General features: G+C 50.8%; 12 non-coding genes and 12 pseudogenes across 12 annotated transcripts; all 24 read left to right on the top strand.

Annotated features, from left to right (window-relative positions):
* The first annotated feature begins 176 nt into the window (after positions 1–176).
* On the top strand, positions 177–340 carry LOC133117658 (U1 spliceosomal RNA). Its single transcript, XR_009706202.1, has one exon. It is a non-coding gene; the product is annotated as a U1 spliceosomal RNA (small nuclear RNA).
* Positions 341–403: 63 nt separating this feature from the next.
* Positions 404–512, top strand: LOC133117474 (5S ribosomal RNA; annotated as a pseudogene).
* Positions 513–1,354: 842 nt separating this feature from the next.
* On the top strand, positions 1,355–1,518 carry LOC133117155 (U1 spliceosomal RNA). Its single transcript, XR_009705956.1, has one exon. It is a non-coding gene; the product is annotated as a U1 spliceosomal RNA (small nuclear RNA).
* Positions 1,519–1,581: 63 nt separating this feature from the next.
* Positions 1,582–1,690, top strand: LOC133117388 (5S ribosomal RNA; annotated as a pseudogene).
* An 842-nt stretch (positions 1,691–2,532) lies between these two features.
* Positions 2,533–2,696, top strand: LOC133117657 (U1 spliceosomal RNA). The gene has a single exon (XR_009706201.1). It is a non-coding gene; the product is annotated as a U1 spliceosomal RNA (small nuclear RNA).
* A 63-nt stretch (positions 2,697–2,759) lies between these two features.
* On the top strand, positions 2,760–2,868 carry LOC133117472 (5S ribosomal RNA; annotated as a pseudogene).
* Positions 2,869–3,710: 842 nt separating this feature from the next.
* LOC133117656 (U1 spliceosomal RNA) lies at positions 3,711–3,874 on the top strand. Its single transcript, XR_009706200.1, has one exon. It is a non-coding gene; the product is annotated as a U1 spliceosomal RNA (small nuclear RNA).
* A 63-nt stretch (positions 3,875–3,937) lies between these two features.
* Positions 3,938–4,046, top strand: LOC133117471 (5S ribosomal RNA; annotated as a pseudogene).
* Positions 4,047–4,888: 842 nt separating this feature from the next.
* LOC133117655 (U1 spliceosomal RNA) lies at positions 4,889–5,052 on the top strand. The gene has a single exon (XR_009706199.1). It is a non-coding gene; the product is annotated as a U1 spliceosomal RNA (small nuclear RNA).
* A 63-nt stretch (positions 5,053–5,115) lies between these two features.
* Positions 5,116–5,224, top strand: LOC133117470 (5S ribosomal RNA; annotated as a pseudogene).
* Positions 5,225–6,066: 842 nt separating this feature from the next.
* On the top strand, positions 6,067–6,230 carry LOC133117654 (U1 spliceosomal RNA). Its single transcript, XR_009706198.1, has one exon. It is a non-coding gene; the product is annotated as a U1 spliceosomal RNA (small nuclear RNA).
* A 63-nt stretch (positions 6,231–6,293) lies between these two features.
* LOC133117469 (5S ribosomal RNA) lies at positions 6,294–6,402 on the top strand (annotated as a pseudogene).
* Positions 6,403–7,244: 842 nt separating this feature from the next.
* On the top strand, positions 7,245–7,408 carry LOC133117653 (U1 spliceosomal RNA). Its single transcript, XR_009706197.1, has one exon. It is a non-coding gene; the product is annotated as a U1 spliceosomal RNA (small nuclear RNA).
* A 63-nt stretch (positions 7,409–7,471) lies between these two features.
* On the top strand, positions 7,472–7,580 carry LOC133117468 (5S ribosomal RNA; annotated as a pseudogene).
* Positions 7,581–8,422: 842 nt separating this feature from the next.
* On the top strand, positions 8,423–8,586 carry LOC133117652 (U1 spliceosomal RNA). The gene has a single exon (XR_009706196.1). It is a non-coding gene; the product is annotated as a U1 spliceosomal RNA (small nuclear RNA).
* Positions 8,587–8,649: 63 nt separating this feature from the next.
* LOC133117467 (5S ribosomal RNA) lies at positions 8,650–8,758 on the top strand (annotated as a pseudogene).
* Positions 8,759–9,600: 842 nt separating this feature from the next.
* On the top strand, positions 9,601–9,764 carry LOC133117754 (U1 spliceosomal RNA). Its single transcript, XR_009706294.1, has one exon. It is a non-coding gene; the product is annotated as a U1 spliceosomal RNA (small nuclear RNA).
* A 63-nt stretch (positions 9,765–9,827) lies between these two features.
* LOC133117387 (5S ribosomal RNA) lies at positions 9,828–9,936 on the top strand (annotated as a pseudogene).
* An 842-nt stretch (positions 9,937–10,778) lies between these two features.
* On the top strand, positions 10,779–10,942 carry LOC133117752 (U1 spliceosomal RNA). Its single transcript, XR_009706292.1, has one exon. It is a non-coding gene; the product is annotated as a U1 spliceosomal RNA (small nuclear RNA).
* Positions 10,943–11,005: 63 nt separating this feature from the next.
* LOC133117386 (5S ribosomal RNA) lies at positions 11,006–11,114 on the top strand (annotated as a pseudogene).
* Positions 11,115–18,827: 7,713 nt separating this feature from the next.
* Positions 18,828–18,996, top strand: LOC133117222 (U1 spliceosomal RNA). The gene has a single exon (XR_009706015.1). It is a non-coding gene; the product is annotated as a U1 spliceosomal RNA (small nuclear RNA).
* Positions 18,997–19,059: 63 nt separating this feature from the next.
* LOC133117385 (5S ribosomal RNA) lies at positions 19,060–19,168 on the top strand (annotated as a pseudogene).
* Positions 19,169–20,010: 842 nt separating this feature from the next.
* On the top strand, positions 20,011–20,174 carry LOC133117651 (U1 spliceosomal RNA). The gene has a single exon (XR_009706195.1). It is a non-coding gene; the product is annotated as a U1 spliceosomal RNA (small nuclear RNA).
* A 63-nt stretch (positions 20,175–20,237) lies between these two features.
* On the top strand, positions 20,238–20,346 carry LOC133117384 (5S ribosomal RNA; annotated as a pseudogene).
* The last annotated feature ends 7,564 nt before the right edge of the window (positions 20,347–27,910 follow it).

Below are 27,910 nucleotides of genomic sequence, written 5' to 3'. Positions count from 1 at the left end.
GAAGTACATGAATGAAAAGGTTGCCATCGTTTATGCGGCTAGCCGCAAGAGCGCAAATCAGACTTTTGAACCGGCTAGACATTGTGACTTGACGGGCTGCTAGCCGAATACTCAGAAACCGTAACTGTGCAACGTACCACCTAGCGGTCCGGCCCATCCCTTGCGGATTCCAACTCATACTTACCTGGCAGGGGAGATACCGTGATCACGAAGGCGGTTCACCCAGGGCGAGGCTCGGCCATTGCACTCCGGCTGTGTTGACCCCTGCGAATTCCTCAAATGTGGGAATCTCGACTGCATAATTTCTGCTAGTGGGGGACTGCGTTCGCGCTCTCCCCTGGTCACGTGGTCAAACGATAGACTCGATTAATGTGCAAATACCCCCTTGTGCTGCCTTTCCTTCGCTTACGGCCATACCACTCTGAATACGCCTGATCTCGGAAGCTAAGCAGGGTCGGGCCCGGTTAGTACTTGGATGGGAGACCGCCTGGGAATACCAGGTGCTGTAAGCTTTTTTCACTATGCTTTTGGACAGGCGCTGCTGTTTCACAACGTTCAAAACACGTCGCGCACAGTGCTATATCGTTTAGTCTATTACCCGTTTATGCTTCTCATGTCTTACCCAGACACTTGGGCAGCGCATTGCAAAGGAACAAGGCTAGCATCCAAATTCATTACGTACGGCGCTATTTTAGACACAACACAGGCTAAATCAGTGCAATGCAAATTCACTTCACACCAAGAGTACCGCACATTTTCCTTACACGTCTGTAGCCTATCATGAAGCAGGATTGCCGAGTTACAGTGAGCGCCGCACTTCATTGGACAGTGGCACGTGTTTTTCTTCTTTTGGTTCTGCGCTCTAGCGATTTCAGTTTGAAAGGACACAACGACAACCAAGTTCAAGTGCAGACTGTCAGCTTTAATTTGAGGCCATTTTCAAGCACACCCGACGAACCGTTTGGAACTCACGTCGCATCTTGCACACGGTCACTTGTCCATTTAGGTGTCGCATTTCGGCAGGGCTCTGGCTTGGTGTTCGACGTGACATCACCGCGACTGAAATGCGCTCTGTTTGCGGTTGAGGGCAATGTACACTGTTGCATTGTGGGGAAACAGAAAGTCGTCCTTGAAATGCGGTGGGAAAACGCCAAAATAATAAACACATGAAAAAAAAAGAAGTACATGAATGAAAAGGTTGCCATCGTTTATGCGGCTAGCCGCAAGAGCGCAAATCAGACTTTTGAACCGGCTAGACATTGTGACTTGACGGGCTGCTAGCCGAATACTCAGAAACCGTAACTGTGCAACGTACCACCTAGCGGTCCGGCCCATCCCTTGCGGATTCCAATTCATACTTACCTGGCAGGGGAGATACCGTGATCACGAAGGCGGTTCACCCAGGGCGAGGCTCGGCCATTGCACTCCGGCTGTGTTGACCCCTGCGAATTCCTCAAATGTGGGAATCTCGACTGTATAATTTCTGCTAGTGGGGGACTGCGTTCGCGCTCTCCCCTGATCACGTGGTCAAACGATAGACTCGATTAATGTGCAAATACCCCCTTGTGCTGCCTTTCCTTCGCTTACGGCCATACCACTCTGAATACGCCCGATCTCGGAAGCTAAGCAGGGTCGGGCCCGGTTAGTACTTGGATGGGAGACCGCCTGGGAATACCAGGTGCTGTAAGCTTTTTTCACTATGCTTTTGGACAGGCGCTGCTGTTTCACAACGTTCAAAACACGTCGCGCACAGTGCTATATCGTTTAGTCTATTACCCGTTTATGCTTCTCATGTCTTACCCAGACACTTGGGCAGCGCATTGCAAAGGAACAAGGCTAGCATCCAAATTCATTACGTACGGCGCTATTTTAGACACAACACAGGCTAAATCAGTGCAATGCAAATTCACTTCACACCAAGAGTACCGCACATTTTCCTTACACGTCTGTAGCCTATCATGAAGCAGGATTGCCGAGTTACAGTGAGCGCCGCACTTCATTGGACAGTGGCACGTGTTTTTCTTCTTTTGGTTCTGCGCTCTAGCGATTTCAGTTTGAAAGGACACAACGACAACCAAGTTCAAGTGCAGACTGTCAGCTTTAATTTGAGGCCATTTTCAAGCACACCCGACGAACCGTTTGGAACTCACGTCGCATCTTGCACACGGTCACTTGTCCATTTAGGTGTCGCATTTCGGCAGGGCTCTGGCTTGGTGTTCGACGTGACATCACCGCGACTGAAATGCGCTCTGTTTGCGGTTGAGGGCGATGTACACTGTTGCATTGTGGGGAAACAGAAAGTCGTCCTTGAAATGCGGTGGGAAAACGCCAAAATAATAAACACATGAAAAAAAAAGAAGTACATGAATGAAAAGGTTGCCATCGTTTATGCGGCTAGCCGCAAGAGCGCAAATCAGACTTTTGAACCGGCTAGACATTGTGACTTGACGGGCTGCTAGCCGAATACTCAGAAACCGTAACTGTGCAACGTACCACCTAGCGGTCCGGCCCATCCCTTGCGGATTCCAACTCATACTTACCTGGCAGGGGAGATACCGTGATCACGAAGGCGGTTCACCCAGGGCGAGGCTCGGCCATTGCACTCCGGCTGTGTTGACCCCTGCGAATTCCTCAAATGTGGGAATCTCGACTGCATAATTTCTGCTAGTGGGGGACTGCGTTCGCGCTCTCCCCTGGTCACGTGGTCAAACGATAGACTCGATTAATGTGCAAATACCCCCTTGTGCTGCCTTTCCTTCGCTTACGGCCATACCACTCTGAATACGCCTGATCTCGGAAGCTAAGCAGGGTCGGGCCCGGTTAGTACTTGGATGGGAGACCGCCTGGGAATACCAGGTGCTGTAAGCTTTTTTCACTATGCTTTTGGACAGGCGCTGCTGTTTCACAACGTTCAAAACACGTCGCGCACAGTGCTATATCGTTTAGTCTATTACCCGTTTATGCTTCTCATGTCTTACCCAGACACTTGGGCAGCGCATTGCAAAGGAACAAGGCTAGCATCCAAATTCATTACGTACGGCGCTATTTTAGACACAACACAGGCTAAATCAGTGCAATGCAAATTCACTTCACACCAAGAGTACCGCACATTTTCCTTACACGTCTGTAGCCTATCATGAAGCAGGATTGCCGAGTTACAGTGAGCGCCGCACTTCATTGGACAGTGGCACGTGTTTTTCTTCTTTTGGTTCTGCGCTCTAGCGATTTCAGTTTGAAAGGACACAACGACAACCAAGTTCAAGTGCAGACTGTCAGCTTTAATTTGAGGCCATTTTCAAGCACACCCGACGAACCGTTTGGAACTCACGTCGCATCTTGCACACGGTCACTTGTCCATTTAGGTGTCGCATTTCGGCAGGGCTCTGGCTTGGTGTTCGACGTGACATCACCGCGACTGAAATGCGCTCTGTTTGCGGTTGAGGGCAATGTACACTGTTGCATTGTGGGGAAACAGAAAGTCGTCCTTGAAATGCGGTGGGAAAACGCCAAAATAATAAACACATGAAAAAAAAAGAAGTACATGAATGAAAAGGTTGCCATCGTTTATGCGGCTAGCCGCAAGAGCGCAAATCAGACTTTTGAACCGGCTAGACATTGTGACTTGACGGGCTGCTAGCCGAATACTCAGAAACCGTAACTGTGCAACGTACCACCTAGCGGTCCGGCCCATCCCTTGCGGATTCCAACTCATACTTACCTGGCAGGGGAGATACCGTGATCACGAAGGCGGTTCACCCAGGGCGAGGCTCGGCCATTGCACTCCGGCTGTGTTGACCCCTGCGAATTCCTCAAATGTGGGAATCTCGACTGCATAATTTCTGCTAGTGGGGGACTGCGTTCGCGCTCTCCCCTGGTCACGTGGTCAAACGATAGACTCGATTAATGTGCAAATACCCCCTTGTGCTGCCTTTCCTTCGCTTACGGCCATACCACTCTGAATACGCCTGATCTCGGAAGCTAAGCAGGGTCGGGCCCGGTTAGTACTTGGATGGGAGACCGCCTGGGAATACCAGGTGCTGTAAGCTTTTTTCACTATGCTTTTGGACAGGCGCTGCTGTTTCACAACGTTCAAAACACGTCGCGCACAGTGCTATATCGTTTAGTCTATTACCCGTTTATGCTTCTCATGTCTTACCCAGACACTTGGGCAGCGCATTGCAAAGGAACAAGGCTAGCATCCAAATTCATTACGTACGGCGCTATTTTAGACACAACACAGGCTAAATCAGTGCAATGCAAATTCACTTCACACCAAGAGTACCGCACATTTTCCTTACACGTCTGTAGCCTATCATGAAGCAGGATTGCCGAGTTACAGTGAGCGCCGCACTTCATTGGACAGTGGCACGTGTTTTTCTTCTTTTGGTTCTGCGCTCTAGCGATTTCAGTTTGAAAGGACACAACGACAACCAAGTTCAAGTGCAGACTGTCAGCTTTAATTTGAGGCCATTTTCAAGCACACCCGACGAACCGTTTGGAACTCACGTCGCATCTTGCACACGGTCACTTGTCCATTTAGGTGTCGCATTTCGGCAGGGCTCTGGCTTGGTGTTCGACGTGACATCACCGCGACTGAAATGCGCTCTGTTTGCGGTTGAGGGCAATGTACACTGTTGCATTGTGGGGAAACAGAAAGTCGTCCTTGAAATGCGGTGGGAAAACGCCAAAATAATAAACACATGAAAAAAAAAGAAGTACATGAATGAAAAGGTTGCCATCGTTTATGCGGCTAGCCGCAAGAGCGCAAATCAGACTTTTGAACCGGCTAGACATTGTGACTTGACGGGCTGCTAGCCGAATACTCAGAAACCGTAACTGTGCAACGTACCACCTAGCGGTCCGGCCCATCCCTTGCGGATTCCAACTCATACTTACCTGGCAGGGGAGATACCGTGATCACGAAGGCGGTTCACCCAGGGCGAGGCTCGGCCATTGCACTCCGGCTGTGTTGACCCCTGCGAATTCCTCAAATGTGGGAATCTCGACTGCATAATTTCTGCTAGTGGGGGACTGCGTTCGCGCTCTCCCCTGGTCACGTGGTCAAACGATAGACTCGATTAATGTGCAAATACCCCCTTGTGCTGCCTTTCCTTCGCTTACGGCCATACCACTCTGAATACGCCTGATCTCGGAAGCTAAGCAGGGTCGGGCCCGGTTAGTACTTGGATGGGAGACCGCCTGGGAATACCAGGTGCTGTAAGCTTTTTTCACTATGCTTTTGGACAGGCGCTGCTGTTTCACAACGTTCAAAACACGTCGCGCACAGTGCTATATCGTTTAGTCTATTACCCGTTTATGCTTCTCATGTCTTACCCAGACACTTGGGCAGCGCATTGCAAAGGAACAAGGCTAGCATCCAAATTCATTACGTACGGCGCTATTTTAGACACAACACAGGCTAAATCAGTGCAATGCAAATTCACTTCACACCAAGAGTACCGCACATTTTCCTTACACGTCTGTAGCCTATCATGAAGCAGGATTGCCGAGTTACAGTGAGCGCCGCACTTCATTGGACAGTGGCACGTGTTTTTCTTCTTTTGGTTCTGCGCTCTAGCGATTTCAGTTTGAAAGGACACAACGACAACCAAGTTCAAGTGCAGACTGTCAGCTTTAATTTGAGGCCATTTTCAAGCACACCCGACGAACCGTTTGGAACTCACGTCGCATCTTGCACACGGTCACTTGTCCATTTAGGTGTCGCATTTCGGCAGGGCTCTGGCTTGGTGTTCGACGTGACATCACCGCGACTGAAATGCGCTCTGTTTGCGGTTGAGGGCGATGTACACTGTTGCATTGTGGGGAAACAGAAAGTCGTCCTTGAAATGCGGTGGGAAAACGCCAAAATAATAAACACATGAAAAAAAAAGAAGTACATGAATGAAAAGGTTGCCATCGTTTATGCGGCTAGCCGCAAGAGCGCAAATCAGACTTTTGAACCGGCTAGACATTGTGACTTGACGGGCTGCTAGCCGAATACTCAGAAACCGTAACTGTGCAACGTACCACCTAGCGGTCCGGCCCATCCCTTGCGGATTCCAACTCATACTTACCTGGCAGGGGAGATACCGTGATCACGAAGGCGGTTCACCCAGGGCGAGGCTCGGCCATTGCACTCCGGCTGTGTTGACCCCTGCGAATTCCTCAAATGTGGGAATCTCGACTGCATAATTTCTGCTAGTGGGGGACTGCGTTCGCGCTCTCCCCTGGTCACGTGGTCAAACGATAGACTCGATTAATGTGCAAATACCCCCTTGTGCTGCCTTTCCTTCGCTTACGGCCATACCACTCTGAATACGCCTGATCTCGGAAGCTAAGCAGGGTCGGGCCCGGTTAGTACTTGGATGGGAGACCGCCTGGGAATACCAGGTGCTGTAAGCTTTTTTCACTATGCTTTTGGACAGGCGCTGCTGTTTCACAACGTTCAAAACACGTCGCGCACAGTGCTATATCGTTTAGTCTATTACCCGTTTATGCTTCTCATGTCTTACCCAGACACTTGGGCAGCGCATTGCAAAGGAACAAGGCTAGCATCCAAATTCATTACGTACGGCGCTATTTTAGACACAACACAGGCTAAATCAGTGCAATGCAAATTCACTTCACACCAAGAGTACCGCACATTTTCCTTACACGTCTGTAGCCTATCATGAAGCAGGATTGCCGAGTTACAGTGAGCGCCGCACTTCATTGGACAGTGGCACGTGTTTTTCTTCTTTTGGTTCTGCGCTCTAGCGATTTCAGTTTGAAAGGACACAACGACAACCAAGTTCAAGTGCAGACTGTCAGCTTTAATTTGAGGCCATTTTCAAGCACACCCGACGAACCGTTTGGAACTCACGTCGCATCTTGCACACGGTCACTTGTCCATTTAGGTGTCGCATTTCGGCAGGGCTCTGGCTTGGTGTTCGACGTGACATCACCGCGACTGAAATGCGCTCTGTTTGCGGTTGAGGGCAATGTACACTGTTGCATTGTGGGGAAACAGAAAGTCGTCCTTGAAATGCGGTGGGAAAACGCCAAAATAATAAACACATGAAAAAAAAAGAAGTACATGAATGAAAAGGTTGCCATCGTTTATGCGGCTAGCCGCAAGAGCGCAAATCAGACTTTTGAACCGGCTAGACATTGTGACTTGACGGGCTGCTAGCCGAATACTCAGAAACCGTAACTGTGCAACGTACCACCTAGCGGTCCGGCCCATCCCTTGCGGATTCCAACTCATACTTACCTGGCAGGGGAGATACCGTGATCACGAAGGCGGTTCACCCAGGGCGAGGCTCGGCCATTGCACTCCGGCTGTGTTGACCCCTGCGAATTCCTCAAATGTGGGAATCTCGACTGCATAATTTCTGCTAGTGGGGGACTGCGTTCGCGCTCTCCCCTGGTCACGTGGTCAAACGATAGACTCGATTAATGTGCAAATACCCCCTTGTGCTGCCTTTCCTTCGCTTACGGCCATACCACTCTGAATACGCCTGATCTCGGAAGCTAAGCAGGGTCGGGCCCGGTTAGTACTTGGATGGGAGACCGCCTGGGAATACCAGGTGCTGTAAGCTTTTTTCACTATGCTTTTGGACAGGCGCTGCTGTTTCACAACGTTCAAAACACGTCGCGCACAGTGCTATATCGTTTAGTCTATTACCCGTTTATGCTTCTCATGTCTTACCCAGACACTTGGGCAGCGCATTGCAAAGGAACAAGGCTAGCATCCAAATTCATTACGTACGGCGCTATTTTAGACACAACACAGGCTAAATCAGTGCAATGCAAATTCACTTCACACCAAGAGTACCGCACATTTTCCTTACACGTCTGTAGCCTATCATGAAGCAGGATTGCCGAGTTACAGTGAGCGCCGCACTTCATTGGACAGTGGCACGTGTTTTTCTTCTTTTGGTTCTGCGCTCTAGCGATTTCAGTTTGAAAGGACACAACGACAACCAAGTTCAAGTGCAGACTGTCAGCTTTAATTTGAGGCCATTTTCAAGCACACCCGACGAACCGTTTGGAACTCACGTCGCATCTTGCACACGGTCACTTGTCCATTTAGGTGTCGCATTTCGGCAGGGCTCTGGCTTGGTGTTCGACGTGACATCACCGCGACTGAAATGCGCTCTGTTTGCGGTTGAGGGCAATGTACACTGTTGCATTGTGGGGAAACAGAAAGTCGTCCTTGAAATGCGGTGGGAAAACGCCAAAATAATAAACACATGAAAAAAAAAGAAGTACATGAATGAAAAGGTTGCCATCGTTTATGCGGCTAGCCGCAAGAGCGCAAATCAGACTTTTGAACCGGCTAGACATTGTGACTTGACGGGCTGCTAGCCGAATACTCAGAAACCGTAACTGTGCAACGTACCACCTAGCGGTCCGGCCCATCCCTTGCGGATTCCAACTCATACTTACCTGGCAGGGGAGATACCGTGATCACGAAGGCGGTTCACCCAGGGCGAGGCTCGGCCATTGCACTCCGGCTGTGTTGACCCCTGCGAATTCCTCAAATGTGGGAATCTCGACTGCATAATTTCTGCTAGTGGGGGACTGCGTTCGCGCTCTCCCCTGGTCACGTGGTCAAACGATAGACTCGATTAATGTGCAAATACCCCCTTGTGCTGCCTTTCCTTCGCTTACGGCCATACCACTCTGAATACGCCTGATCTCGGAAGCTAAGCAGGGTCGGGCCCGGTTAGTACTTGGATGGGAGACCGCCTGGGAATACCAGGTGCTGTAAGCTTTTTTCACTATGCTTTTGGACAGGCGCTGCTGTTTCACAACGTTCAAAACACGTCGCGCACAGTGCTATATCGTTTAGTCTATTACCCGTTTATGCTTCTCATGTCTTACCCAGACACTTGGGCAGCGCATTGCAAAGGAACAAGGCTAGCATCCAAATTCATTACGTACGGCGCTATTTTAGACACAACACAGGCTAAATCAGTGCAATGCAAATTCACTTCACACCAAGAGTACCGCACATTTTCCTTACACGTCTGTAGCCTATCATGAAGCAGGATTGCCGAGTTACAGTGAGCGCCGCACTTCATTGGACAGTGGCACGTGTTTTTCTTCTTTTGGTTCTGCGCTCTAGCGATTTCAGTTTGAAAGGACACAACGACAACCAAGTTCAAGTGCAGACTGTCAGCTTTAATTTGAGGCCATTTTCAAGCACAACCGACGAACCGTTTGGAACTCACGTCGCATCTTGCACACGGTCACTTGTCCATTTAGGTGTCGCATTTCGGCAGGGCTCTGGCTTGGTGTTCGACGTGACATCACCGCGACTGAAATGCGCTCTGTTTGCGGTTGAGGGCGATGTACACTGTTGCATTGTGGGGAAACAGAAAGTCGTCCTTGAAATGCGGTGGGAAAACGCCAAAATAATAAACACATGAAAAAAAAAGAAGTACATGAATGAAAAGGTTGCCATCGTTTATGCGGCTAGCCGCAAGAGCGCAAATCAGACTTTTGAACCGGCTAGACATTGTGACTTGACGGGCTGCTAGCCGAATACTCAGAAACCGTAACTGTGCAACGTACCACCTAGCGGTCCGGCCCATCCCTTGCGGATTCCAACTCATACTTACCTGGCAGGGGAGATACCGTGATCACGAAGGCGGTTCACCCAGGGCGAGGCTCGGCCATTGCACTCCGGCTGTGTTGACCCCTGCGAATTCCTCAAATGTGGGAATCTCGACTGCATAATTTCTGCAAGTGGGGGACTGCGTTCGCGCTCTCCCCTGATCACGTGGTCAAACGATAGACTCGATTAATGTGCAAATACCCCCTTGTGCTGCCTTTCCTTCGCTTACGGCCATACCACTCTGAATACGCCCGATCTCGGAAGCTAAGCAGGGTCGGGCCCGGTTAGTACTTGGATGGGAGACCGCCTGGGAATACCAGGTGCTGTAAGCTTTTTTCACTATGCTTTTGGACAGGCGCTGCTGTTTCACAACGTTCAAAACACGTTGCGCACAGTGCTATATCGTTTAGTCTATTACCCGTTTATGCTTCTCATGTCTTACCCAGACACTTGGGCAGCGCATTGCAAAGGAACAAGGCTAGCATCCAAATTCATTACGTACGGCGCTATTTTAGACACAACACAGGCTAAATCAGTGCAATGCAAATTCACTTCACACCAAGAGTACCGCACATTTTCCTTACACGTCTGTAGCCTATCATGAAGCAGGATTGCCGAGTTACAGTGAGCGCCGCACTTCATTGGACAGTGGCACGTGTTTTTCTTCTTTTGGTTCTGCGCTCTAGCGATTTCAGTTTGAAAGGACACAACGACAACCAAGTTCAAGTGCAGACTGTCAGCTTTAATTTGAGGCCATTTTCAAGCACACCCGACGAACCGTTTGGAACTCACGTCGCATCTTGCACACGGTCACTTGTCCATTTAGGTGTCGCATTTCGGCAGGGCTCTGGCTTGGTGTTCGACGTGACATCACCGCGACTGAAATGCGCTCTGTTTGCGGTTGAGGGCGATGTACACTGTTGCATTGTGGGGAAACAGAAAGTCGTCCTTGAAATGCGGTGGGAAAACGCCAAAATAATAAACACATGAAAAAAAAAGAAGTACATGAATGAAAAGGTTGCCATCGTTTATGCGGCTAGCCGCAAGAGCGCAAATCAGACTTTTGAACCGGCTAGACATTGTGACTTGACGGGCTGCTAGCCGAATACTCAGAAACCGTAACTGTGCAACGTACCACCTAGCGGTCCGGCCCATCCCTTGCGGATTCCAACTCATACTTACCTGGCAGGGGAGATACCGTGATCACGAAGGCGGTTCACCCAGGGCGAGGCTCGGCCATTGCACTCCGGCTGTGTTGACCCCTGCGAATTCCTCAAATGTGGGAATCTCGACTGCATAATTTCTGCAAGTGGGGGACTGCGTTCGCGCTCTCCCCTGATCACGTGGTCAAACGATAGACTCGATTAATGTGCAAATACCCCCTTGTGCTGCCTTTCCTTCGCTTACGGCCATACCACTCTGAATACGCCCGATCTCGGAAGCTAAGCAGGGTCGGGCCCGGTTAGTACTTGGATGGGAGACCGCCTGGGAATACCAGGTGCTGTAAGCTTTTTTCACTATGCTTTTGGACAGGCGCTGCTGTTTCACAACGTTCAAAACACGTTGCGCACAGTGCTATATCGTTTAGTCTATTACCCGTTTATGCTTCTCATGTCTTACCCAGACACTTGGGCAGCGCATTGCAAAGGAACAAGGCTAGCATCCAAATTCATTACGTACGGCGCTATTTTAGACACAACACAGGCTAAATCAGTGCAATGCAAATTCACTTCACACCAAGAGTACCGCACATTTTCCTTACACGTCTGTAGCCTATCATGAAGCAGGATTGCCGAGTTACAGTGAGCGCCGCACTTCATTGGACAGTGGCACGTGTTTTTCTTCTTTTGGTTCTGCGCTCTAGCGATTTCAGTTTGAAAGGACACAACGACAACCAAGTTCAAGTGCAGACTGTCAGCTTTAATTTGAGGCCATTTTCAAGCACACCCGACGAACCGTTTGGAACTCACGTCGCATCTTGCACACGGTCACTTGTCCATTTAGGTGTCGCATTTCGGCAGGGCTCTGGCTTGGTGTTCGACGTGACATCACCGCGACTGAAATGCGCTCTGTTTGCGGTTGAGGGCGATGTACACTGTTGCATTGTGGGGAAACAGAAAGTCGTCCTTGAAATGCGGTGGGAAAACGCCAAAATAATAAACACATGAAAAAAAAAGAAGTACATGAATGAAAAGGTTGCCATCGTTTATGCGGCTAGCCGCAAGAGCGCAAATCAGACTTTTGAACCGGCTAGACATTGTGACTTGACGGGCTGCTAGCCGAATACTCAGAAACCGTAACTGTGCAACGTACCACCTAGCGGTCCGGCCCATCCCTTGCGGATTCCAATTCATACTTACCTGGCAGGGGAGATACCGTGATCACGTGTTTCTTTCTTGCTGTGCATTTTGCTCTGGCTTCTTTTCAGTTCAGTTGGTCCTGTTGCCCTCCACTGGGGTTCTAGTGGTGGACAGGGGGTCACTGGGCTGTTTAGTTGCTTTCTAAGAGCATTTTGTTCTTTTGTTATTTTCCTTTCTTTTTCTTAATCCTTTCTCCTTCCCTTCCCATTTTCCTCCTTCTTTCTGGACGGGCTGCAAGGCTTGGGTTCAGTACGTGGTTTGACCGCGGCTGGCTCGACCTTGTAGCCCAGCGGAACACCCCGGAAACCCAGATCAGTTGCACATAGCTGCACTGATCAGGAGCCAGGGCCTGCTGCCTGGAGGAACCCGGAGCCGAGGCCTGCTGCCTGGAGGAACCCGGAGCCGAGGTCTGCGGCCTGCTGCCTGGAGGGACCCGGAGCCGAGGTCTGCGGCCTGCTGCCTGGAGGAGCCCGCAGCCAGGGCCTGCTGCCTGGAGGAGCCCGGAGCCGAGGTCTGCGGCCTGCTGCCTGGAGGAGCCCGGAGTCGAGGTCTGCGACCTGCTGCTTGGAGGAGCCTGCAGCCAGGGCCTGCTGCCTGGAGGAGCCCGGAGCCAAGGCCTGCGGCCTGCTGCTTGGAGGAGCCCGGGACTGCGGCCTGCTGCCTGCTGCCTGGAGGAGCCCGGAGCCCGGGACTGCGGCCTGCTGCCTGGAGGAGCCCGGAGCCAGGGCCTGCTGCCTGAAAGAGCCTGGAGCCAGATCCTGGAGTCTGACCCCGCAGAGGGAGCCAGAGGAGACCTGCAATCAGCTGAGTGTCTATGCGCCAGACCCCAGATTCTTAGGGGAGTAATATTGGAGGAGGTTGCACTGCAGCCTTCTCCCTTTCCAGTTTTAGTTTCTTTGAGTTGTTTTCTCAGTTAAACCCCACTAAATACCTGTTCCTTTTTTCCCCTTTTTCTTTCACCCTCATTTTGATTTTGAACCTCTATTTTACTTTTATTTCTTTTGTTTGTGAGTGTTTCCCTACCCCTTTTCCTTTCCCCACCCTTCCCCCTTCTCCCCATTCCCCCTCCCCCCCACCTTCTCATTCCACCTACCTGCACACCCGAAACATCATGGAGAACCAGCGAGCACCCGGCACGAGAAGGCACAACGCAGTCAGATTCATCCACAACCGCACTGACCCGGAACCATCACTGACACGCCTGGAGTTCAGCAGAGCAGTGCTGCAGAGAGGTTTGGGCTTCGCTCCGTCTGACTTGAACTGCCTGTTCAAGCTGCCTGGTCCTAGGGACATATTTGAAACCAGTTTTAAGAATGCACAGACACTAGAGATGTTTTGGAATCAGTACAGACAGAAAGCCACACAAACACCACTGAACAAATTCACAGTAGAAGCACTCACTGACAGGGAGGTTAAGGTTATCACAGTTTTATTTTATAATGAATCAGTTTCAGATTATGACATTTCACTTTGGTTAAGCAGACACGGCACATTGGTATCGGACGTGAGACGGGTATACGACGAGGACGGGGTGTGGACAGGCGCCAGAAAATGGTTAGTCCGTCTGCACCCAGACGACACATCCATCGGGGGGGTCAGGCATTTACCCAGCACCATCACTTTGGGACAGAACAGGGGACAAATTTTTTATAATGGGATGCCAAAACTTTGCCGCACCTGTGGGAACCTGGGGCACCTCGCAGCAGCATGCACGGTGATTAAATGTAAAAATTGTGGAGGGGAGCACCAGACAAACAAATGCACAGAGGCACGGAGGTGTAATCTATGTGGGAGCCAGGAGCATGTTTTCAGGGACTGTCCATCCTCATATGCCAACAAAACACGAGCACGCACAGACAGCAACGCACAACAGGGCACAGACCACCCTACACAGGACACAGCACCCCCTCCACAGAACACAGCACCACCCCCACAAAACACAACCAACACAAACCCACAAACACACGATGCAACCACAGAACCCGCACAGACCCCCCCTCAGCACCCCACCACCACAGAACAACCCACCCCTACACCACAGTCCGAGACAGAACCCGACACAGACCAGCCCCCAAACCCCTCACAGATGGAGACAGTTGGACCAGACACACAGACAGACTCACTCCCGTGTGGAAATCCTGGACAGTGCACGACACAAGACAGTACTAGCACCAACTCCCCTTCCACCACTACAGACACTGAACAGATAGAAGTCAAGAGCGAGGACGAGGAGATTGAGATCACAGACAGCACACCCTCCACTCTGCCCACAGACACAGACAACACAACAGACACACTGTCACCAGACATCCTTGGAAAAAGAAAAAGAGACCCCCGACCACGGGAAAGGAAAAGAACTACCACCACCTCCACCAATCAGGACACAGAACCAGAACCCACACAAGCAGAAAAACAACCCCCAGCACCACCACCACCACCACCAGAAAAACAGACACCACCGCCACCTCCACAGACAGTGGAACCACCGACACAACCTGACAAACCAGCACAGCCAGTAAAACACGCACAGACGGACAGCCCGACCACTACCCAAATACCCCCCAAACCCGTAGTCACCCCAAGGACACACCGCTCCTCTGGGAAAACGATGACAGAACCAGCACAACCAGCACCAGCAAAACCCACCAGACCCAGAACTTCACACAGCACACCTGACAAAGACGACGCACCTGAACTGGACTACATATGGGGAGAAGTTATAGACAGGACGGTCAAATTACAACACCCACAGACACGACCACCCCCACAGACACGCGTATCTAGGGAAACACTCCGACTCACCAAACTTTACATTGACACCCGCCCGGACACAGCTGGACCAGTGCACGCTTCGCAGGCAGCCCTGGGTGCGTCGAGAGCCGGTAAGCCAGCCACACCCCTCACCACTCTGCCCGCCAGGTCCTCCTCCAATCCACCCGGGGGGGGTCCTCCAGAATCTAGAACAGGGAAAGGGCAGAAGTAAATATCACCTCCCGTGATCAGCTATGGATTGGACGCAGTACCATACATACACCACTGTCATTGCACTAGTTACCACTACAACAACAATCATGAGCACATTAAACATCCTCACATTAAACGTACGCAGTATTCAGAACAATAAGAAAAGGGCAGACGTCATGGCATTCCTCACAACACAAAACACAGACATTTTATGTTTACAAGAGTGTAGAATCCCCTTTTTAACAGATTACATAGATTATCAGAATGAATGGGCCATAGGGGATTCGGTGTGGTCGGGTTCGAGTGTGGCACGTGCAGATGGGGTGGCAATATTAATCAAGAATAACTCAGTCAAGATAACCCGGAAAAAAGTGGTGGAGGCAGGAAGGATTTTAGCAGTTGAACTTGTTTATAACAATTTTCACTTTAAGGTTATTAATGTTTATGCACCCGCAAACCAAAATGAGCGCACAGCCTTTTTCCCCAAGCTGCGTCCAATCCTTTTGGGAAACCTCCCCGTCGTGATGGCAGGGGACTTCAACTGTGCCCTGAGGGATGAGGATCGGAGCCGGCCGTGGAGGGACCGCTCGAGTCGGGAGCTGGCGTCAGTCATAGCGGACTACTCCCTCACTGACGCCGGTCGGGACCTGGTGCCACGCTACACGTGGGTGAGTTCCTGTGGCAAATCCTTTTCCCGGATAGACCTCCTCCTTCTGAGCCATCAGATACAATCACAGAACATCACAGCACAAACAGTCTTCTTTTCAGATCACAAAGCACTCACCATCCAGATTACAACACCAGCACAAACACACAGGGGGAGAGGAATCTGGAAACTAAACACATCATTACTAGAGGACAAAGCAATAAAACAGGCATACATCAATAGACTACAAGAATGGGCATCACTCAAGGAACTCTTCACGTCACCCGTAGAATGGTGGGAAATGGTCAAGACACGCACTAAGGGTTACTTCATCACGGCAGGACGCAGGCAGGCACAGAAAAGGAGGGAACAAACAAAAAAATTGCACAGCACACTCCAACGACTAGCAGCACTACAGGCACAGGGATTCCAGGTCGCACAAGAAATCACACAGGCCAAACACAACCTCTCAGCACTCTATAGACAGGAACAGGAAAAAATTAGACATCAAAGCAGAGTTCAACACCTAGAACAAAATGAAAAATGCACCCGTTACTTTTTTAGGAAGATCAAGAACAAAAAGAATCACATACAGACATTACTGGACAACACAGGACAAATCATCACGGGTGAACAGAATATACACAACCACATCAGGGCATTCTACACTGATCTGTATAGCACAAAGCACATGGATGAGCACATGGTGGACACATACCTACAGGACATCCCAGCCATAGCACCCCGGGCAGGAGAAGGAGAGGAGGAGGAGGAGGAGAGTCTGTCTGTGGAGGAGCTCACCCACGTGGTGAAAGGCCTGAACACCGGCAAAACTCCGGGTCCCGACGGGCTCCCGGCCGAGTACTACCAAACCTTTTGGGAACAGCTCAAGGTAGATCTAACATCGGTGCTCTCCGCGGTGTACAGTGAGGGCCGGTTGGCCCCCTCGATGACAGAGAGCGTCATCACCCTTATTTACAAGGGCAAGGGTGATGAGCGTAGCCTGACAAACTGGAGGCCTATTAACCTCTTGGGGGCCGACTACAAGCTCTTGGCGAAGGCCCTCATGTACAGGCTCCAGGAGACTACCCCTCAGGTCGTGGGTCCGGACCAGGCTTGCGGGGTCCCGGAGAGGTCGACCGCCGATAACCTGGTGCTCATTCGGGACATCATGGCCCACTCTGTCGAACGGTCGAAACCTTTTTGCATGTTTAACCTAGATCAGGAGAAGGCCTTCGACAGAGTGGGCCATAGCTACATGTTTAAGGTCCTGGAGGCAATGAACCTCCCTCTTGGTCTTAGAAAATGGATTCACATCATCTATCAAAACAACACAGCAAAAATACTGGTTAATGGACACACTACAGAACACTTTCCCATACACTCAGGGGTTAGACAGGGTTGCCCACTTTCTGCACTACTGTACATACACTGCCTGGAACCACTCTTACACAAAATCAGGACAAACACAGACATCATCGGCTACACACTCCCAGGGTGCACAGAACAACTCAAGGCACTTGCATACATGGACGACATCACACTTTTCTGCACTGAACAAACCTCTGTACAGCACATCATTAGGACTCTGGACCACTTCTGCACAGCCACCTCCGCGATAATTAACAAGACCAAGAGCGAGGTGTTTGTGTCCAGGGCCTGGGCGGTCGACCAGGTCCTGTCGGACACATTTCCCATTCGTACATCCGTGAACATCCTTGGCGTCACGTTCGACAGGACCAACTCCGGGGGCCGGAGCTGGGCCGGGGCCCTCGGCCGGGCTCGAGCTAAGACCTGCAGTTGGAGTTCCAGGGCACTGTCAATGACGGGGAGAATCCTCATAGTACAGACTATCCTTTACCCGATCCTCGCCTATGTCGGAAAGATCTTTCCCCCAGACAAGCATATTGAGAAACAAATTAACAAAATTGTCTTTGGTTTTGTCTGGGGGAGTAGGCAGGAGAGGGTAAAGAGGCTGATCATGTGGAAGGACCCTAGGAACGGGGGTAGAGGCGTGCCAAACGTCGCAGAACTGATCAGGATGCAGAGCCTCGCCTACCACATCAACTCCATAAAAAACCGCAATAACAAAACCGGATACATGACCCGTTTTTACTTCACCACCAGCATAAGACCCCTGGGGCTCTGCATCCTGGATCACAGGCACCCCTACTCCTGGGACCCCCCCCAGCCCTACAGGTCACTCCGCCGGTACATCTACACAGCACGTCTGCACACTGCACAGCTCACTCACTGGACATTTCAGGAAATCAAAAACACCACAAATGCACAGGAACATTTACATAGACCCGACAACACGACCCACAGCACAGCCACTACAGTTTGGAAAAACATAAATCACCCATGCCTTCTGAACACACAGAAAGACCTGGCGTGGCTAGCTGTGCTGAAAGCTCTCCCCACCAGGGTGTTCATGTTCAGGAGGAGCTTGGCCCTGGCGGAGACATGCCCGTACCCTCGCTGTAACGAAAAGGAAACCGGAGATCACCTCCTGTGGCACTGCAGAAAGGCCAAATCTATCTGGCAATCCATTTTCACTTTCCTGGACACATACACTGACACACAGTCACTGACCCTCCGGGATATCCTCCTCGGCCCCCGCAACGGGATCACATCTGCTGAGGAGGAGATTGCCTGGAGGGTGATCAACATCACCAAGCACACTTTATGGGACGCACGCAACATCATGTTTTTTCAAAAACAGGAACTTCACAACATCATCATCACCCGGCAGATCACCAACCACATCAAGGACTACTATCACCTGGACTGTCACAAAGCCGGAAAGAGCACCACAAACACAAAATGGAAAATTCACAACAGCACAGCATTACACATATGACACGGACACCCTGGACAATACACCTACAGCCGGACACCTACACTCCCGAAGCCTTCCCTTGGGTAATGTATGTAATGTTTACTGTGTACTGTCTACTGTCTTAATGTATTGTGGTATTGTCTGCGGTCATGTTTAAATGTAACTCTGTTTGTTACTGTCTGACGTTTGCAATGTAAATATGTGTTATGTAAGTAAATATAAGTAAATGTAAATATGAATGTAAATGAAATGTAAAAGTGAAAGTAAGTGAAACTCAGTAATGTCTTAATGTATTTTGGTATTGTGTGCGGTCATGTTTAAATGTAACTCTGTTTGTTACTGTCTGACGTTTGCAGTGTAAATATGTGTTATGTAAGTAAATGTAAGTAAATGTAAGTATGAATGTAAATGAAATGTAAAAGGGAGAGTTAGTGAAACTCAATAAAAGAAATAACGGTTCACCCAGGGTGAGGCTCGGCCATTGCACTCCGGCTGTGTTGACCCCTGCGAATTCCTCAAATGTGGGAATCTCGACTGCATAATTTCTGCTAGTGGGGGACTGCGTTCGCGCTCTCCCCTGATCACGTGGTAAAACGATAGACTCGATTAATGTGCAAATACCCCCTTGTGCTGCCTTTCCTTCGCTTACGGCCATACCACTCTGAATACGCCCGATCTCGGAAGCTAAGCAGGGTCGGGCCCGGTTAGTACTTGGATGGGAGACCGCCTGGGAATACCAGGTGCTGTAAGCTTTTTTCACTATGCTTTTGGACAGGCGCTGCTGTTTCACAACGTTCAAAACACGTTGCGCACAGTGCTATATCGTTTAGTCTATTACCCGTTTATGCTTCTCATGTCTTACCCAGACACTTGGGCAGCGCATTGCAAAGGAACAAGGCTAGCATCCAAATTCATTACGTACGGCGCTATTTTAGACACAACACAGGCTAAATCAGTGCAATGCAAATTCACTTCACACCAAGAGTACCGCACATTTTCCTTACACGTCTGTAGCCTATCATGAAGCAGGATTGCCGAGTTACAGTGAGCGCCGCACTTCATTGGACAGTGGCACGTGTTTTTCTTCTTTTGGTTCTGCGCTCTAGCGATTTCAGTTTGAAAGGACACAACGACAACCAAGTTCAAGTGCAGACTGTCAGCTTTAATTTGAGGCCATTTTCAAGCACACCCGACGAACCGTTTGGAACTCACGTCGCATCTTGCACACGGTCACTTGTCCATTTAGGTGTCGCATTTCGGCAGGGCTCTGGCTTGGTGTTCGACGTGACATCACCGCGACTGAAATGCGCTCTGTTTGCGGTTGAGGGCGATGTACACTGTTGCATTGTGGGGAAACAGAAAGTCGTCCTTGAAATGCGGTGGGAAAACGCCAAAATAATAAACACATGAAAAAAAAAGAAGTACATGAATGAAAAGGTTGCCATCGTTTATGCGGCTAGCCGCAAGAGCGCAAATCAGACTTTTGAACCGGCTAGACATTGTGACTTGACGGGCTGCTAGCCGAATACTCAGAAACCGTAACTGTGCAACGTACCACCTAGCGGTCCGGCCCATCCCTTGCGGATTCCAACTCATACTTACCTGGCAGGGGAGATACCGTGATCACGAAGGCGGTTCACCCAGGGCGAGGCTCGGCCATTGCACTCCGGCTGTGTTGACCCCTGCGAATTCCTCAAATGTGGGAATCTCGACTGCATAATTTCTGCTAGTGGGGGACTGCGTTCGCGCTCTCCCCTGATCACGTGGTCAAACGATAGACTCGATTAATGTGCAAATACCCCCTTGTGCTGCCTTTCCTTCGCTTACGGCCATACCACTCTGAATACGCCCGATCTCGGAAGCTAAGCAGGGTCGGGCCCGGTTAGTACTTGGATGGGAGACCGCCTGGGAATACCAGGTGCTGTAAGCTTTTTTCACTATGCTTTTGGACAGGCGCTGCTGTTTCACAACGTTCAAAACACGTCGCGCACAGTGCTATATCGTTTAGTCTATTACCCGTTTATGCTTCTCATGTCTTACCCAGACACTTGGGCAGCGCATTGCAAAGGAACAAGGCTAGCATCCAAATTCATTACGTACGGCGCTATTTTAGACACAACACAGGCTAAATCAGTGCAATGCAAATTCACTTCACACCAAGAGTACCGCACATTTTCCTTACACGTCTGTAGCCTATCATGAAGCAGGATTGCCGAGTTACAGTGAGCGCCGCACTTCATTGGACAGTGGCACGTGTTTTTCTTCTTTTGGTTCTGCGCTCTAGCGATTTCAGTTTGAAAGGACACAACGACAACCAAGTTCAAGTGCAGACTGTCAGCTTTAATTTGAGGCCATTTTCAAGCACACCCGACGAACCGTTTGGAACTCACGTCGCATCTTGCACACGGTCACTTGTCCATTTAGGTGTCGCATTTCGGCAGGGCTCTGGCTTGGTGTTCGACGTGACATCACCGCGACTGAAATGCGCTCTGTTTGCGGTTGAGGGCGATGTACACTGTTGCATTGTGGGGAAACAGAAAGTCGTCCTTGAAATGCGGTGGGAAAACGCCAAAATAATAAACACATGAAAAAAAAGAAGTACATGAATGAAAAGGTTGCCATCGTTTATGCGGCTAGCCGCAAGAGCGCAAATCAGACTTTTGAACCGGCTAGACATTGTGACTTGACGGGCTGCTAGCCGAATACTCAGAAACCGTAACTGTGCAACGTACCACCTAGCGGTCCGGCCCATCCCTTGCGGATTCCAACTCATACTTACCTGGCAGGGGAGATACCGTGATCACGTGTTTCTTTCTTGCTGTGCATTTTGCTCTGGCTTCTTTTCAGTTCAGTTGGTCCTGTTGCCCACCACTGGGGTTCTAGTGGTGGACAGGGGGTCACTGGGCTGTTTAGTTGCTTTCTAAGAGCATTTTGTTCTTTTGTTATTTTCCTTTCCTTTTCTTAATCCTTTCTCCTTCCCTTCCCTTCCCTTCCCATTTTACTCCTTTTTTCTGGACGGGCTGCAAGGCTTGGGTTCAGTACGTGGCTTGACCGCGGCTGGCTCGACCTTGTAGCCCAGCGGAACACCCCGGAAACTCAGATCAGTGGCACATAGCTGCACTGATCAGGAGCCAGGGCCTGCTGCCTGGAGCCAGGGCCTGCTGCCTGGAGGAGCCCAGAGTCGAGGTCTGCGGCCTGCTGCCTGGAGGAGCCCGCAGCCAGGGCCTGCTGCCTGGAGGAGCCCGGAGCTGAGGTCTGCGGCCTGCTGCCTGGAGGAGCCAGCAGCCAGGGCCTGCTGCCTGGAGGAGCCCGGAGCCAAGGCCTGCGGCCTGCTGCTTGGAGGAGCCCGGAGCCAGGGACTGCGGCCTGCTGCCTGCTGCCTGGAGGAGCCCGGAGCCAAGGACTGCGGCCTGCGGCCTGCTGCCTGGAGGAGCCCGGAGCCAGGGACTGCGGCCTGCGGCCTGCTGCCTGGAGGAGCCTGCAGCCAGGGCCTGCTGCCTGGAGGAGCCAGGGACTGCGGCCTGCGGCCAGGGCCTGCGGCCTGCTGCCTGGAGGAGCCCGGAGCCCGGGACTGCGGCCTGCTGCCTGAAAGAGCCTGGAGCCTGACCCCGCAGAGGGAGCCAGAGGAGACCTGCAATCAGCTGAGTGTCTATGCGCCAGACCCCAGATTCTTAGGGGAGTAATATTGGAGGAGGTTGCACTGCAGCCTTCTCCCTTTCCAGTTTTAGTTTCTTTGAGTTGTTTTCTCAGTTAAACCCCACTAAATACCTGTTCCTTTTTTCCCCTTTTTCTTTCACCCTCATTTTGATTTTGAACCTCTATTTTACTTTTATTTCTTTTGTTTGTGAGTGTTTCCCTACCCCTTTTCCTTTCCCCACCCTTCCCCCTTCTCCCCATTCCCCCTCCCCCCCACCTTCTCATTCCACCTACCTGCACACCCGAAACATCATGGAGAACCAGCGAGCACCCGGCACGAGAAGGCACAACGCAGTCAGATTCATCCACAACCGCACTGACCCGGAACCATCACTGTCACGCCTGGAGTTCAGCAGAGCAGTGCTGCAGAGAGGTTTGGGCTTCGCTCCGTCTGACTTGAACTGCCTGTTCAAGCTGCCTGGTCCTAGGGACATATTTGAAACCAGTTTTAAGAATGCACAGACACTAGAGATGTTTTGGAATCAGTACAGACAGAAAGCCACACAAACACCACTGAACAAATTCACAGTAGAAGCACTCACAGACAGGGAGGTTAAGGTTATCACAGTTTTATTTTATAATGAATCAGTTTCAGATTATGACATTTCACTTTGGTTAAGCAGACACGGCACATTGGTATCGGACGTGAGACGGGTATACGACGAGGACGGGGTGTGGACAGGCGCCAGAAAATGGTTAGTCCGTCTGCACCCAGACGACACATCCATCGGGGGGGTCAGGCATTTACCCAGCACCATCACTTTGGGACAGAACAGGGGACAAATTTTTTATAATGGGATGCCAAAACTTTGCCGCACCTGTGGGAACCTGGGGCACCTTGCAGCAGCATGCACGGTGATTAAATGTAAAAATTGTGGAGGGGAGCACCAGACAAACAAATGCACAGAGGCACGGAGGTGTAATCTATGTGGGAGCCAGGAGCATGTTTTCAGGGACTGTCCATCCTCATATGCCAACAAAACACGAGCACGCACAGACAGCAACGCACAACAGGGCACAGACCACCCTCCACAGGACACAGCACCCCCTCCACAGAACACAGCACCACCCCCACAAAACACAACCAACACAAACCCACAAACACACGATGCAACCACAGAACCCGCACAGACCCCCCCTCAGCACCCCACCACCACAGAACAACCCACCCCTACACCACAGTCCGAGACAGAACCCGACACAGACCAGCCCCCAAACCCCTCACAGATGGAGACAGTTGGACCAGACACACAGACAGACTCACTCCCGTGTGGAAATCCTGGACAGTGCACGACACAAGACAGTACTAGCACCAACTCCCCTTCCACCACTACAGACACTGAACAGATAGAAGTCAAGAGCGAGGACGAGGAGATTGAGATCACAGACAGCACACCCTCCACTCTGCCCACAGACACAGACAACACAACAGACACACTGTCACCAGACATCCTTGGAAAAAGAAAAAGAGACCCCCGACCACGGGAAAGGAAAAGAACTACCACCACCTCCACCAATCAGGACACAGAACCAGAACCCACACAAGCAGAAAAACAACCCCCAGCACCACCACTACCACCACCAGAAAAACAGCCACCACCGCCACCTCCACAGACAGTGGAACCGCCGACACAACCTGACAAACCAGCACAGCCAGTAAAACACGCACAGACGGACAGCCCGACCACTACCCAAATACCCCCCAAACCCGTAGTCACCCCAAGGACACACCGCTCCTCTGGGAAAACGATGACAGAACCAGCACAACCAGCACCAGCAAAACCCACCAGACCCAGAACTTCACACAGCACACCTGACAAAGACGACGCACCTGAACTGGACTACATATGGGGAGAAGTTATAGACAGGACGGTCAAATTACAACACCCACAGACACGACCACCCCCACAGACACGCGTATCTAGGGAAACACTCCGACTCACCAAACTTTACATTGACACCCGCCCGGACACAGCTGGACCAGTGCACGCTTCGCAGGCAGCCCTGGGTGCGTCGAGAGCCGGTAAGCCAGCCACACCCCTCACCACTCTGCCCGCCAGGTCCTCCTCCAATCCACCCGGGGGGGGTCCTCCAGAATCTAGAACAGGGAAAGGGCAGAAGTAAATATCACCTCCCGTGATCAGCTATGGATTGGACGCAGTACCATACATACACCACTGTCATTGCACTAGTTACCACTACAACAACAATCATGAGCACATTAAACATCCTCACATTAAACGTACGCAGTATTCAGAACAATAAGAAAAGGGCAGACGTCATGGCATTCCTCACAACACAAAACACAGACATTTTATGTTTACAAGAGTGTAGAATCCCCTTTTTAACAGATTACATAGATTATCAGAATGAATGGGCCATAGGGGATTCGGTGTGGTCGGGTTCGAGTGTGGCACGTGCAGATGGGGTGGCAATATTAATCAAGAATAACTCAGTCAAGATAACCCGGAAAAAAGTGGTGGAGGCAGGAAGGATTTTAGCAGTTGAACTTGTTTATAACAATTTTCACTTTAAGGTTATTAATGTTTATGCACCCGCAAACCAAAATGAGCGCACAGCCTTTTTCCCCAAGCTGCGTCCAATCCTTTTGGGAAACCTCCCCGTCGTGATGGCAGGGGACTTCAACTGTGCCCTGAGGGATGAGGATCGGAGCCGGCCGTGGAGGGACCGCTCGAGTCGGGAGCTGGCGTCAGTCATAGCGGACTACTCCCTCACTGACGCCGGTCGGGACCTGGTGCCACGCTACACGTGGGTGAGTTCCTGTGGCAAATCCTTTTCCCGGATAGACCTCCTCCTTCTGAGCCATCAGATACAATCACAGAACATCACAGCACAAACAGTCTTCTTTTCAGATCACAAAGCACTCACCATCCAGATTACAACACCAGCACAAACACACAGGGGGAGAGGAATCTGGAAACTAAACACATCACTACTAGAGGACAAAGCAATAAAACAGGCATACATCAATAGACTACAAGAATGGGCATCACTCAAGGAACTCTTCACGTCACCCGTAGAATGGTGGGAAATGGTCAAGACACGCACTAAGGGTTACTTCATCACGGCAGGACGCAGGCAGGCACATAAAAGGAGGGAACAAACAAAAAAATTGCACAGCACACTCCAACGACTAGCAGCACTACAGGCACAGGGATTCCAGGTCGCACAAGAAATCACACAGGCCAAACACAACCTCTCAGCACTCTATAGACAGGAACAGGAAAAAATTAGACATCAAAGCAGAATTCAACACCTAGAACAAAATGAAAAATGCACCCGTTACTTTTTTAGGAAGATCAAGAACAAAAAGAATCACATACAGACATTACTGGACAACACAGGACAAATCATCACGGGTGAACAGAATATACACAACCACATCAGGGCATTCTACACTGATCTGTATAGCACAAAGCACATGGATGAGCACATGGTGGACACATACCTACAGGACATCCCAGCCATAGCACCCCGGGCAGGAGAAGGAGAGGAGGAGGAGGAGGAGGAGGAGAGTCTGTCCGTGGAGGAGCTCACCCACGTGGTGAAAGGCCTGAACACCGGCAAAACTCCGGGTCCCGACGGGCTCCCGGCCGAGTACTACCAAACCTTTTGGGAACACCTCAAGGTAGATTTAACATCGGTGCTCTCCGCGGTGTACAGTGAGGGCCGGTTGGCCCCCTCGATGACAGAGAGCGTCATCACCCTTATTTACAAGGGCAAGGGTGATGAGCGTAGCCTGACAAACTGGAGGCCTATAAACCTCTTGGGGGCCGACTACAAGCTCTTGGCGAAGGCCCTCATGTACAGGCTCCAGGAGACTACCCCTCAGGTCGTGGGTCCGGACCAGGCTTGCGGGGTCCCGGAGAGGTCGACCGCCGATAACCTGGTGCTCATTCGGGACATCATGGCCCACTCTGTCGAACGGTCAAAACCTTTTTGCATGTTTAATCTAGATCAGGAGAAGGCCTTCGACAGAGTGGGCCATAGCTACATGTTTAAGGTCCTGGAGGCAATGAACCTCCCTCTTGGTCTTAGAAAATGGATACACATCATCTATCAAAACAACACAGCAAAAATATTGGTTAATGGACACACTACAGAACACTTTCCCATACACTCAGGGGTTAGACAGGGTTGCCCACTTTCTGCACTACTGTACATACACTGCCTGGAACCACTCTTACACAAAATCAGGACAAACACAGACATCACCGGCTACACACTCCCAGGGTGCACAGAACAACTCAAGGCACTTGCATACATGGACGACATCACACTTTTCTGCACTGAACAAACGTCTGTACAGCACATCATTAGGACTCTGGACCACTTCTGCACAGCCACCTCCGCAATAATTAACAAGACCAAGAGCGAGGTGTTTGTGTCCAGGGCCTGGGCGGTCGACCAGGTCCTGTCGGACACATTTCCCATTCGTACATCCGTGAACATCCTTGGCGTCACGTTCGACAGGACCAACTCCGGGGGCCGGAGCTGGGCCGGGGCCCTCGGCCGGGCTCGAGCTAAGACCTGCAGTTGGAGTTCCAGGGCACTGTCAATGACGGGGAGAATCCTCATAGTACAGACGATCCTTTACCCGATCCTCGCCTATGTCGGAAAGATCTTTCCCCCAGACAAGCATATTGAGAAACAAATTAACAAAATTGTCTTTGGTTTTGTCTGGGGGAGTAGGCAGGAGAGGGTAAAGAGGCTGATCATGTGGAAGGACCCTAGGAACGGGGGTAGAGGCGTGCCAAACGTCGCAGAACTGATCAGGATGCAGAGCCTCGCCTACCACATCAACTCCATAAAAAACCGCAGTAACAAAACCGGATACATGACCCGTTTTTACTTCACCACCAGCTTAAGACCCCTGGGGCTCTGCATCCTGGATCACAGGCACCCCTACTCCTGGGACCCCCCCCAGCCCTACAGGTCACTCCGCCGGTACATCTACACAGCACGTCTGCACACTGCACAGCTCACTCACTGGACATTTCAGGAAATCAAAAACACCACAAATGCACAGGAACATTTACACAGACCCGACAACATGACCCACAGCACAGCCACTACAGTTTGGAAAAACATAAATCACCCATGCCTTCTGAACACACAGAAAGACCTGGCGTGGCTAGCTGTGCTGAAAGCTCTCCCCACCAGGGTGTTCATGTTCAGGAGGAGCTTGGCCCTGGCGGAGACATGCCCGTACCCTCGCTGTAACGAAAAGGAAACCGGAGATCACCTCCTGTGGCACTGCAGAAAGGCCAAATCTATCTGGCAATCCATTTTCACTTTCCTGGACACATACACTGACACACAGTCACTGACCCTCCGGGATATCCTCCTCGGCCCCCGCAACGGGATCACATCTGCTGAGGAGGAGATTGCCTGGAGGGTGATCAACATCACCAAGCACACTTTATGGGACGCACGCAACATCATGTTTTTTCAAAAACAGGAACTTCACAACATCATCATCACCCGGCAGATCACCAACCACATCAAGGACTACTATCACCTGGACTGTCACAAAGCCGGAAAGAGCACCACAAACACAAAATGGAAAATTCACAACAGCACAGAATTATACATATGACACGGACACCCTGGACAATACACCTACAGCCGGACACCTACACTCCCGAAGCCTTCCCTTGGGTAATGTATGTAATGTTTACTGGGTACTGTCTACTGTCTTAATGTATTGTGGTATTGTCTGCGGTCATGTTTAAATGTAACTCTGTTTGTTACTGTCTGACGTTTGCAATGTAAAT

This window comes from Conger conger, chromosome 17 (assembly GCF_963514075.1).
Source record: "Conger conger chromosome 17, fConCon1.1, whole genome shotgun sequence".
Taxonomy (NCBI): Eukaryota; Metazoa; Chordata; class Actinopteri; order Anguilliformes; family Congridae; genus Conger; species Conger conger.
Note: the sequence above shows the minus strand (reverse complement) of the source record. Positions and strands in the feature narration are given on the sequence as shown.